Source organism: Adiantum capillus-veneris, chromosome 17 (assembly GCF_014529385.1).
Source record: "Adiantum capillus-veneris isolate H3 chromosome 17, ASM1452938v2, whole genome shotgun sequence".
In the NCBI taxonomy this organism is placed as follows: domain Eukaryota; kingdom Viridiplantae; phylum Streptophyta; class Polypodiopsida; order Polypodiales; family Pteridaceae; genus Adiantum; species Adiantum capillus-veneris.
In genome coordinates, this window is record NC_140947.1 from 11550944 (window position 1) to 11563330 (window position 12387).

The 12387-nt window shown below is 43.8% G+C and overlaps 2 pseudogenes; both read left to right on the top strand.

The window, feature by feature from the left end:
* The first annotated feature begins 3171 nt into the window (after positions 1-3171).
* Positions 3172-10632, top strand: LOC147436809 (uncharacterized; annotated as a pseudogene).
* Positions 10633-10991: 359 nt separating this feature from the next.
* On the top strand, positions 10992-11877 carry LOC147436810 (uncharacterized; annotated as a pseudogene).
* Positions 11878-12387: the final 510 nt, after the last annotated feature.

Sequence of the window (12387 nt, forward strand, 5' to 3'; positions counted from 1 at the left end):
GTAATGCAGCCACTTCTCATGGTTCTTCTGCGAGTGGTAAATCACATGTTCCTAATGCTTTTGCTGGCAGCAATTTGTATTGCAACTTTGGTGATAAGGGTAAAAAGAAGATGTGTTGCCATTATTGTAAAGCTAATTATCACTTGATCAAGCAGTGTCCTAAGTTGAAGGCCAAAGAGGCTAAGAAGAAAGAGGGTGGTTCCACTGCGTATGCTGGTTCCACTACAAATGCAGCTATTGTTGAGTCTTTTGTGAAAGGAGATTGTGATGTTGATGTTGATGCAGAATGGGCTTTTGATGCAGAGTGCACTTACAATCCTGCTATCCATGATGCATGCATGTCAGTTGCTACAGATTCACATGTGTGGTATTTTGATAGTGGTGCTACAAAGCACATTACCTCACATCGTGAATTGTTAACCTCTCTTGAATCTATCCCTACTGGGAATTCAGTTATTTGTGCCAACAATGCCTCTTATCCGATTTAGGGAGTTGGAAAGATTGTTCTTACTACTGCAAATGGCAGTTCTTTCACAATTGTTGATGCACTTTATGTACCTAGGATCAAGAAGAATCTTTTTTCTGTATCTGCACTTGCAAGACTTGGACTTGTAGTCAAATTTGTGGATGAGAGATGTACAGTACATGATCTCAGTTTTGGTGATGAAATTGTTGCATCTGGCATTTTATGCCATGGGCTGTATAAGCTCACTTTGTATTACAAGTGTGGACAGAATTTTGCAAATGCAGTTGTGGCCTCAAAGGCTATTTCAGATGCAAAACTTTGGCATGCACGTTTTGGACATCTGAATTTTGCCAGTTTGTTGTGTTTGCAAAAATCTGATATGGTTGCTTCTTTGCCGCCTCTTGAAGCACCTGTCAAACATGTTTCTGAAGGCTGTATTTTGGGTAAGATGGAGAGTTCTAAGTTTCCAAAGGATGGTTCAATTAGGGCCACATGCACGTTACAGCTTGTGCATAGTGATGTTTGTGGGCCAATGTAAACACCTGTCAAACATGTTTGTGAAGGCTGTATTTTGGGTAAGATGGAGCGTTCTAAGTTTCCAAAGGATGGTTCAATTAGGGCTACATGCATGTTGTAGCTTGTGCATAGTGATGTTTGTGGGCCAATGTAAACTCCATCCTTGGGGCAATTACTTTTACTTTGTAACTTTCATTGATGATTACTCCATGCATGCATGATTATATCCGCTTAAAGCGAAGTCCAAAGTATTTATGTGCTTCAAACAATTTTTGGCTATGGTAGAAAATGTCTCAAAATGTACTATGGACACCCTCCATTGCGATCGAGGGGGGGAGTATATGTCTCATGAATTTAATGCATTTTTGGCTAGTCATGGGATTAAACACCAACATACAATGCCTTATACACCTCAGCAAAATGGTGTTGCTGAGAGGAAAATTAGGTCACTCACAAAAATGGCACAATGTATGGTCAAAAGTCAAGCTTTGCCACATTTGTTTTGGCTTGAGGCCATCATGTGTGCCACTTATGTACTTAACAGGTGTCCTACAAAAGCTTTGTAGTCTATTACTCCATATGAATCATGGCATGATAGAAAGCCTTCTATTGAGCACATACTGTTTTTGGTTGTTTGGCATATGCTTTGGTGCCACAAACACAATGCAAAAAATTGGATGATAAGGCTGTCAAATGTGTTTTTTGTTGGTTATAGTGTTGAAAGCAAAGGTTACAGGTTGTATCATCTGCAAACAAAGCGTATCTTGGTCTCACAACATGTTGTGTTTGTCGAAGACTCTGTTCAGCCCTTGCTTCATGTACTAGAGACAATAATGTAAGATCACATGTTATTTATGACACTGTTGCCTCTTTTTAGTGGTGGAATTTCAAATGTAAATTCCAATGAGGCAAATGTATAGCCTATGGGGGTTTCTAAAAATGTTATAGATCAGTCTCTAAGTGATGTAGATGTACATGATGTACTTGATGAGGAAAGGGTTGAGAATGATCAAGCTAGAGGTATGCCTAAATGACTGGTATATACTTTGCGTGACAGTAAATTGGATGCACCTTTGTCTACTCGTACTCATTTAGGTTCTCGCCATGCATCTTATGCATCAAATTGTTATGCTTTGGATGTGTCTAGCTTACATGATGTTGAGGAACCTCTGTCTTTTGATGAAGCACAAAATTCAAAAAATTGTATAGCTTCCATGCAATTAGAATATGATGCACTTATAGAAAATGACACATGGACTTTATGTGATTTGCCTCCTGGAAAAAAGACCATTGGTACAAAGTGGGTTTACAAGTTGAAAGGCAAGCCGGATGGTGAGATTGATTGCTATAAGGCTCGACTTGTTGCAAAGCATTAGGCATAACAAAAAGGCATAGATTATGAAGAGACTTTTTCTCCCACTTGTCGTATGACTATTGTGCATTTTCTATGTGCATTGGCACCTCATTTTGGTTGGGATGTACATCAGTCAGACATTGTTAATGCTTTCTTGATGGTGACACATTTGAGGAAGTTTATGTAACGAAGCCGCGCAGTTTTGTCAAGAAAGGACAAAAGAACAAAGTGTGCAAATGTAACAAAGCTTTGTATGGGTTGAAGCAATCTCGTCATGCTTGGTATGAGAAGGTTGTGGCTGTCTCGTATCCCACAGCCCCACTCTTCTTATGCTCTGGTTATACCTTTTCCGAGCTGTCTCTACATGCAACAGCTCACAAGCCTCAACAAGGCCACGCTCGGGCATCAGTCCTTCATTAGCTTTTGACTTATGCATGTCTACACATGCTCGCATTTCTCGCTCGCCTAAGGGGAGTGAATCAAGAGGCTCCACCTGACCCTCTTTATGTTCATGCTCGCTTGAGTAACTCGCAATGTTGCTTCATGGCTCGCAAGCCTCCATATACGTTGCCTCTCAAGCAGAGGCTCATGATGTTATGCATTGTATGAAAAACATTGAGAGACTCTGTTTTCTTGGATGAGAAAAATTCTAAATCTTCTTGTGTATGCAGCCTGGCGAGGGATTTGAAACATGACATTTTCCAAGATTAAATAGCTTGTTTGCTTGCTCACCCAAAAAGAAATCATATTCCGTGCAATCTTGTTCGCATCCTTTCAATAAGTTCGTTTTCGCGCCTCGTTCTTCCTTTGCTTTTGCGAGTGTGCCGCTTGTAGGATGTTTTTTACGCTCTCTTTGCTTTTCTCAACTAGTCAATGCTATGGTTAATTGGATTCTTGCTTTTCGTTTCCTCTTGCAGAACTGCGTAGGTTCGTTGAGTCTCCTCCATGTCCGGCAGGCAAACGTTCATCACAGCGGGTGGTGTCAAGCTCTGTCGGGTCGCCCCCAGATCCGGCCTTCGAGGAAATCGCAACTGGGAAGAGGCGTAGGCGTGCGTTGCTTCAAGGAAGCCCTTCTACCGATCCCGTTGGCAGTGCAGGTATGGCCGATGCGCACAATCATTCTTTGTGGAACAGCCTTTACGTGTCTACGGTGTTCTTCGCTAAAGTGCATTCTTTAGTGTCGAGTTGTGTTAAGATGGTGCTTTGCTTTTTTTTGCAGGAAAAGGATACTCTCCACTAGGAGAGGAGTGCGCACAAGCACCGTCTTTGTCTCAACAACAACTTCCTTGCCCATCTCGCGAATTAGGGAAAGCTGCAGCCTCATTTTCTGAAATTGGCCAATCTTCAGCTGCTCAGAATGTCTTGGTCAGTGGCAAGCTACTGGACAAAGGGAAAAGCTTGTTAGTCAAGGAAACCTTGCCGCTATTCATGATCAGCGATATAGATGAGGATAGTAAACCTTTTTCCATAGAGGGGAAAATCTTGAATTGGTATGGCACATACCGTTCCATCTCGTCTAGGCAAAAGAAAAATGCACGTTACTTCAAGTTCGACATCGTCGATGCTGAGTGCATTGACACGATCACGATCATCATTGTGGATCCCTTCATTGAGACCTACACCAGGGAGCTCAAGATTGGCTTGTTCGTCAGGTTTGACTGTTCTCTTGTGAGGGCTAAAAACCATAACGATGCTGGGTCAGCTTTGTTCTCCTTGCATGTCAGTGCGTCGACAACCATTAGACCTTGTGACCCATTCCATGTTACTTTAGCTTTCTATCCTGAGACCAAGATAAGCACATTTCTTGCTGGCGCTGCAATTTCCGAGACTACTAGCCCACGTCCGCCCTTAGCGACACTGGCGTTTGTGTTGGGATTAAAGCCCAAGTGGCCTCTTATGCGGATATGGCCGCCCGCCCGCCTAACTCACTTCCCTCTAACTCTTTGTATATACTAACTTATACTTTGTGAATACTAAGTTTATTGGGAGATAACCCTTCTAACAGTTCTCTGTGTACTGTACTGTGTAAGCTCACTGTGTGTGTGTGTGTGTGTGTGTGTGTGAGAGAGTCGACCCACGCTCCGCTCCGCGACTTCAATTGGTATCAGAGGCTTGGTTCAGTGCGGGTTTGCGCAATCGCGCGCGCGCACGCGCGCACTTTTCCGGCAGATTTTGGATCCGGAGTTCGAAAATTCACACTCGGCATTCTGGGAGCGTTTCCAGTAGGTGACCTGGAGGTGACCTGAGGTTTTACCCCCCTTTCGAAGCCGTTTATGCCCTCAGAATTTCGTTCTGAGCACTACAGCAGAAGATAGATTTCAGCCGCAAAGAAATCCGTCTTGTGTAGATTGGCAAGCAGGAGGTGGCCGACATCAATATCGGCATCGACATACATCACTCATTAGTCTTCAGAGCATCATCTATAGACCAGGTACACATATATATCATCAGATATATATATTGCAGTTTGCATTGTTACTTCTTGTGCTTGCCAGGTTCTAGGGGAGGTGTGGCCATACGACGGCTTGACACCACTGGCATGTATTGCAGATTGATGTACTGTGATTGTGGGTCTGCTAGTTGTGAGTCACGCTAGTAGACAGACCGCCGCAGCGGTCATAGGCAGTGATTGGTCTATTGTAGGATGTATGCTAGTTCTGGGCAATTTGCTGAACCATCTGAGAGGGTCGTGTGTGAGGTTTTTTGAAGCCAAGCACTGGGGGCTGGGTTACCCAGTGTGAGGTGGATTAGGTTGCTGGAGCTCCCCTCTACACGCATCCTCTTCGGCGACTTTTATCCCATAGGATGTATGACTTTGTGTAGACACTGGATTGCATCTTATGCGTCAGGCCGTTGAGGCATTGTTCAGGGTTCAGTCTTGAGATAGATACAGGTTTTGTGATCGCCCAGACATGAGACAGTGTATGCTTACAGGACAGCATATTACACAGATTTTCAGATTTGTCACTGGTCAGCTATTTATGATTGTTTTTTAGCTATCTTTTGGATCTCAGAGCTCAGTTTACAGGGGAGACTCTGTCAAAATGTTTCCAAAGTACTGACAGTTCCTGAGGAAAGGTGTTCAGCTTGTTGTTTACAGCTTGTTTATTGTGTACAGAGGCTAGTTTACAGGGGAAACTGTGCCGGATTTTTCCCAAAAGTAAACAGTTTGGCAGATATGGCATCTTCTCAGAGTGAGACTCTTTACAACATAAAGAAGCTGGATGGCACAAACTTTCCATTCTGGAAGAAGCAGATTTGGCAGGTTTTGGTGCATAAAAAACAAGTGAAGCCACTGAAGCTCAAAGGGGAGAGACCAGAAGGTATGGCTGAAGATGAGTGGGAAGAGCTTGACGAGTTAGCTTGTTCCACAATCATGCTGACACTGACAGAAAATGTTTACTTCAACGTAGCAGAAGAGACTACAGCGTATGGCGTATGGCAAAATCTATGTGGTATGTACGAGAAACAAAGTGCTGCTTCTCAGATTTACTGGCTCAAGAAATTGGTGGATTTGAAGATGAAGGAAGGGACAGCCATGTCAAATCATCTGAATGAATTTCACACAATTTTCAGCCAGTTAACAGCACAGGAGATAGTCTTTCCAGATTCAGTGAAGGCTATGTTTCTCTTAATCACTTTGCCAGACAGTTGGGATACTTTTCGTACAGCATTAAGTAATTCTGTCGCGCCAGAAGGTCTTACAAGTGCCAATGTAGAAGGCAGCTTGCTCACAGAGGAAGTGAACAGGAAGAACATTGACAAAGGCAAAGGCAATAGTGCTTTGGTGGTTCGAGGGAGACAACAGTTTAAAGAGAACAAGGGTAAGAAGGCACAAAACCGAAGTAAGTCTCGTGATTCGAAGTCAAAGGATGACATAGAATGCTACCATTGTGGCAAGAAGGGTCACATGAAGCGAGACTGTACGAAGTGGAAACAAGAAAAAGGAAAAACAAAGAGTTCTGAGCAAGATGAAAAGAAGAGTTTAGTGAAGATTGAAGAGGTGAATGTCACAGGATCTGGTTGAGACAGTGATTCTAGTATAGCAGCTGGTGACATCTTCCTTACAAGCAATCTTGATTCTGTTTTCTTGACTGCATCTTTACATGTTTCTCCGCACAAAGAGTGGTTTACATCATATGTGGCTACTAAAGATTATGTCAGACTTGGCAATGAGCAGGTTTGTGACATACTTGGAGTGGGAGATGTGCAGTTGAAGTTTCAGAATGGCTCTTCTTTATGGCTCAAGAATGTCAGACATGTTCTAGCAATCCGAAAGAGCTTGATTAGTACAGGGAAGTTGGATGATGCGGGTTATGTGACAGTTTTTGGGAACAGCGCTTGGAAGATCTCCAAAGGTTCGATGACTGTAGCACATGGCAGCAAGTGAGGAACTCTGTACACTTTACATGTTTCAGAGGTTAAAAACCATGTAATTAATGTGATTGAGCAGCCAAGTGTGTCACTGTGGCATCGTAGGTTGGGACATATGTCAAAAAGAGGAATGGAAATACTTTCTCATTATGGTTATTTGCCTGGCTTTTCATTTCAAGATTTCAAGTTTTGTGAGCATTGTGTTTATGGTAAACAAACACAGGAACCGCACAGATCAAAGAGGAATCGTAGGGACGAACGGTTAGCTCTTGTACACAGTGATCTATGTGGACCAATGCCTAGTTTGTCACTAGGGGGAGCAACGTACTTTTGTACATTCATAGATGACTATTCTCGCAAAGTATAGGTTTACTTCTTGAAGCACAAGGATGAGGTGCTCAAGGTCTTTAAGACATTCTTGCAGCTGGTGGAGAATCAGAGTGGTCAGAAGCTGAAGTGCTTGAGAACTGACAATGGTGGAGAGTATGTTTCCAAAGCTTTTCAAGACTTTTGTGAAGCAAAAGGGATTAAGCGGGAACTTACTGCACCATATAATCCTTCACAGAATGGGGTTGCAGAACGTATGAATAGGACCATACAAGAGAAGGTCAGAAGCATGTTGTCAAATGCTGAGTTGCCTGATGGATTTTGGGCGGAAGCAGTGGCTACAGCAGTCCATTTGATCAACAGGTCTCCTAGTAGGGTTCTGGATAAGAGTGCAGTGGCCGAGATGCTATGGACAGGCAAGGCACCTTCGTATAAGCATCTCAGAGTCTTTGGTTCTGAAGCTTATAGCCATATTCCTAAGGAGTTCAGAAATAAGTTAGAACCAAAGAGCAAGAAGTGTATATTTCTTGGCTACGGAGAATCGGGCGAGATGGGTTACCGACTTTGGGATCCTGAGTCCAGAAAGCTTATTCGTAGCAATGATGTGCATTTCAATGAAGCCAAGTTTCACGCTAAGCCAGAGAAGACAGAGGACATCAGAATAGTTGTCTTCAGGGAATGTGGACCTAGTGCTAACACATCAAGACAGCATGGTCAGGCTCAGGAACAGCCTATAGTGGCTAGAGAGGCAGAATCAGTTGTGGTGAGACGTTCTGAGCGTGTCTCCAAACCACCTGATCGTTATGTGCCATCTCTAAATTATGTCATGCTCACAGATTGCGGAGAACCATCTTGTTACAAGGAAGCATTCCAAGTGGTTGACTCAAAAAAATGGCAGTTGGCCATGCAGTCAGAGATGACAGCTCTGCATAAAAACCAGACATGGAAGTTGGTTAAATTACCACAGGGCAAAAAGGCTCTACCTTGTAAATGGGTTTACAGGTATAAGATCACTGCTCATGATAGTCAGCCAAAGTACAAAGCAAGTCTTGTTGCCAAGGGCTTTAAGCAAGAACAAGGCATTGACTTTGATGAAGTCTTCTCTCCAGTGGTCAAGATGACTACATTGAGATGCTTTCTTGCATTGGTTGCTATATTGGATTTGGTGTTGCACCAAATGGATGTCAAGACAGCGTTCTTGCATGGTGATTTAGATGTGGAAATTTACATGCAGCAGCCAGAAGGGTTTGTTGAGAAAGGCATGGAACATTTGGTATGCCAGTTGTTAAAGAGTCTTTATGGCTTAAAACAATCACCGAGAGCATGGTACCATAAGTTCCACCAGTTTATGCTTTCTCAAGGCTACAAACGTAGTGAGTTCGATCACTGTCTATATACAAAGAAGGCTAAGGATGGCAGTTGGCTGATCCTTATTTTGTATGTGGATGACATGTTGATTGCTGGCAAACACTTGGAAGAAATTTCAGCTTTGAAGTCAAAGATGGCAAAATCGTTTGACATGAAAGACATGGGTGAGGCAAGTCATATACTTGGTATGCGCATTGAGAGAGACAGACCAAAGAAGTTGATTTGGTTATCTCAAACAGAGTATATTGACAAGGTTTTGCAACGTTTCAATATGGAGAAGGGAAAGGCATTGAGTGTTCCATTGCCACCATATGTGAAACTTAGCAAACAAGATTGTCCTGTGTCTGAGGAAGAAAAGGCTGAAATGGATAAGATTCCATATGCGTCTGCAGTGGGTAGTTTGATGTATGCAATGATTGCTACACGTCCGGATATTGCATTTGCAGTGGGAGTGGTTAGCAGATATATGTCAAATCCCGGCAAGAAACATTGGGAGGCAGTGAAAGGTATCATGAGATACTTAAAACATACAAAGAGTATGCGCATATGCTATGGTAGTCAGGATTTGAGTGTCAGAGGATACACTGACTCAGATTATGCAGGAGACTTGGATAAGAGGAGATCTACATCAGGCTATGTCTTTACATTGGCTGGAGGTGCCATATCATGGCGATCTCGATTACAAGATTGTGTTACGCAGTCTACTACAGAAGCTGAGTATGTTGCAGCAAATGAGGCATGCAAAGAAGCTATTTGGCTTGGTAGATTGGTTGCAGACTTGGGAATCAAAGTAGATATGCCAGAGTTATATTGTGATAGTCAAAGTGCTATACAATTGGCAAAGAATCCAGTGTTCCATTCGAAGACTAAGCATATTGATGTCAAATATCACTTCATTAGGGAAGTACTTGAAGACAAGCAGATACAACTGCTGAAGATCCACACCAAGGACAATCCTGCTGATCTACTCACAAAGGGACTTCCAGGAGAGGGCTTTGTGCATTGTCGTGAGTTATTGGGCATTGGATAGATGGCAGCCATGTAAATCTTTGTACATTTATGTTCATAGATTTACAGTTACTTAAAGTGCCACATTGGACTTTAAGTGGGAGGTTGTTGGGATTAAAGCCCAAGTGGCCTCTTATGCGGATATGGCCGCCCGCCCGCCTAACTCACTTCCCTCTAACTCTTTGTATATACTAACTTATACTTTGTGAATACTAAGTTTATTGGGAGATAACCCTTCTAACAGTTCTCTGTGTACTGTACTGTGTAAGCTCACTGTGTGTGTGTGTGTGTGTGTGTGTGTGTGTGTGTGTGTGTGTGTGTGTGTGTGTGAGAGTCGACCCACGCTCCGCTCCGCGACTTCAGTTTGTTGTCTTGCAAAGTCGTAATTTCCATCAAAGAATTGGTACTACATTTGGGGATTTGGTTGTTGTTGATGGCCCGACCCCAGACGACAAAGCAGTTGTACATATCAGAAGCATTGGCTTCAACGTTTCTTTCTTTCGATATTGACAAACCTTCTGTCATATGTAGGTGAGCTTTGTCAACTCTCGAAAGCAAGACTACGATTGGGTCATGGCCCAGATGGCTAGGGAGGACATTGTTATGTTTGTGGCTAGGAATATTGGCCTCTTTGTTGGCAAGGTGCGCACATTGTTTGTTCTGGATGTCACAACTTTGGCCCCCGTGCGAGGATCACGTTTGAAGGAAGAATTGACCATAGCATTTCATAGACAGTGTGAGACTCTCGGCTACAATAGAGAGGTGACTTTGCATGGTTTGCACTCAACCGGATGAAGGCATCTTTAGTGGTCTTTACACGTTTGTTTGTTTTGTAGGTTGTGGGGACTTTGCGCTTTGTGAACTTCAATAGAGCTCTCTTGCATTTCCATTGCTCAGTTTGTGACTCGCCGAAGGTGAAGAAGGTTGAAGTCCGACTGTGTTGTTCTGTTTGCGATAAAGATCACATCATCAACACGACGCTCAGACTGGAGGCACAGATTCGAAGCACCATTGACAGACGTGTTGTGGCGGGTCAAGTGTCAGGATCTATGGTGGATCGTCTTCTGGGCTTGCCAAGAGCTTCAAGGAGGTGTACATGGAGAGCATTTCAGAGGTGAGGGATATTTTATCGACATCTGTTGTCAAGGGTGTGTTCAAAATTGGCACAAATGGGTCTATGATATCTTTCACTCCTCTGTTGGAAACCTAGATGCTTTGAGAGCATGTATTTGAATAGCTTTTGGCCTTTTACCATGAATAACTATCCTTCCTTACCTAGACCCCTCTACAATCGATGAACTAAATTTTGGCTTGTCCATTGTATATCCCGTTTCAGAAGAAAGTCCGTGGTGTCTCTCCATAACTCGCTCTCTACTCTTCCTTCCTCTCCATCTTTTCAACCTTCCAAAGCACAAACTTTCTCTCTCTCTCTCTCTCTCTCTCTCTCTCTCTCTCTCTCTCTCTCTCTCTCTCTCTCTCTCTCTCTCTCTCTCTCTCTCTCTCTATCTCTCTCTAACACACGTACACAAACAAACACACAAGCTGACTTAATGTTTACAATCTTTGTGTGTCTTTCCAATGACTCACTTGGCCGAACACAATGTCGATACAGTTTTCGCGTCACAGTTTCCGAACAATTAGACATCTTCCTCGTGCTACACCATCTCCAAAACTCAACAGGTGCAGCGCATGACCTTAGATTAAATTTGCTCAACGACTTCTTTGAGAGCTTCTTGCATGATAGACATGCTGTCCCGGGTGCATGCCTCTTCTTCCGTACTGATGGGGCCACTAGCTCAATGACAGTCACAAAATTCTCATCTTTGTATTCAACATCCACCAACTCACTTGCCCTTAGCCTCGACATATTAACGGCCTTCGCTTGCTTTGTGACTTGTAGGTTAAAAGTGTATTTGAAAAGAAATGGAAGCGTGAGAACAATCATGTTGGGGATGCCATCGAAACCATTTCTTGCAAAGGGCATTCTGCTCTCCGAAACAAGCAACGGCATCACATGCCTTCCCACCTTCACAACGTGCTCAAGCCATGCACGTGTTCGATGGAAAGAAGATGAGGTGGCCACTTTGCATCAGCTATCCTTGTTGCATGAGGCTTTGCCAGATATTGAGGTCGTCCGCATGTTCCAAGCCAAACACCCACACACGTTGCACACAACCCAGGCCGTGAAATGCAAGCTTTCACGCCTGAAGAATGAGAAGGGCCTGGTCACCGGTGCTCAGATACGACGCACCCATGCCAGGTTGAGCAAGGTGATTAAGAGATACAACAAAAGCATCAAGGACAAGCCCATTACACCCTGCGAAAAATGTGGACGCTTGTTGTTCCACCGCCAGCTAACACGTCAGCTTCTACCTTCAGTTGCGGAATCCACTTCAAGGAAGCGAAGACGCTATATGGATGTGTACGTCTGCAACCAGTGCAAGAAACACTTGACAAGAGATAGCAACCGCCTGTGGAGCTTGCATGAGACTGTTGGGGTATAAAGCCCAATGTGGTCGCCCAGGTAAGTGGACGGGCCGCCAGGTATGTACACATATTCTTTTGTAAAAACCTAATAAGAACTCACTATGCTCTACACATTACAGTAGAGCGAGTTCACCATATCCTCGTGCTCTTCTTCTCGCACTCTCTCTCGCGTCGCACCTCCGCTCGTACTCCTTCAACTGGTATCAGAGCTCAGATCGAGGCTCGGGGCAGCACTGCAGGAAGCTAGAGTCACCAGCTCAGATTGGAGTGAAATTCGACAGGCAAAGACACGGCCCCAAATCTTGTGGGAAAGCTCGTAGGCCTTGGTGTGCTCAGAATTTCATTCTGAGGTCATCTCGGCCACCGTTCGGCTTCGACAAAGGTCTGCGCATGCCATTTTCGACTACGTGGTCTCGACGGGTGCAGATCCGACTCTCCAAATTTGGGGTTTTCGGCCTACGACTACAAGTGCTGAGGATATCGACAC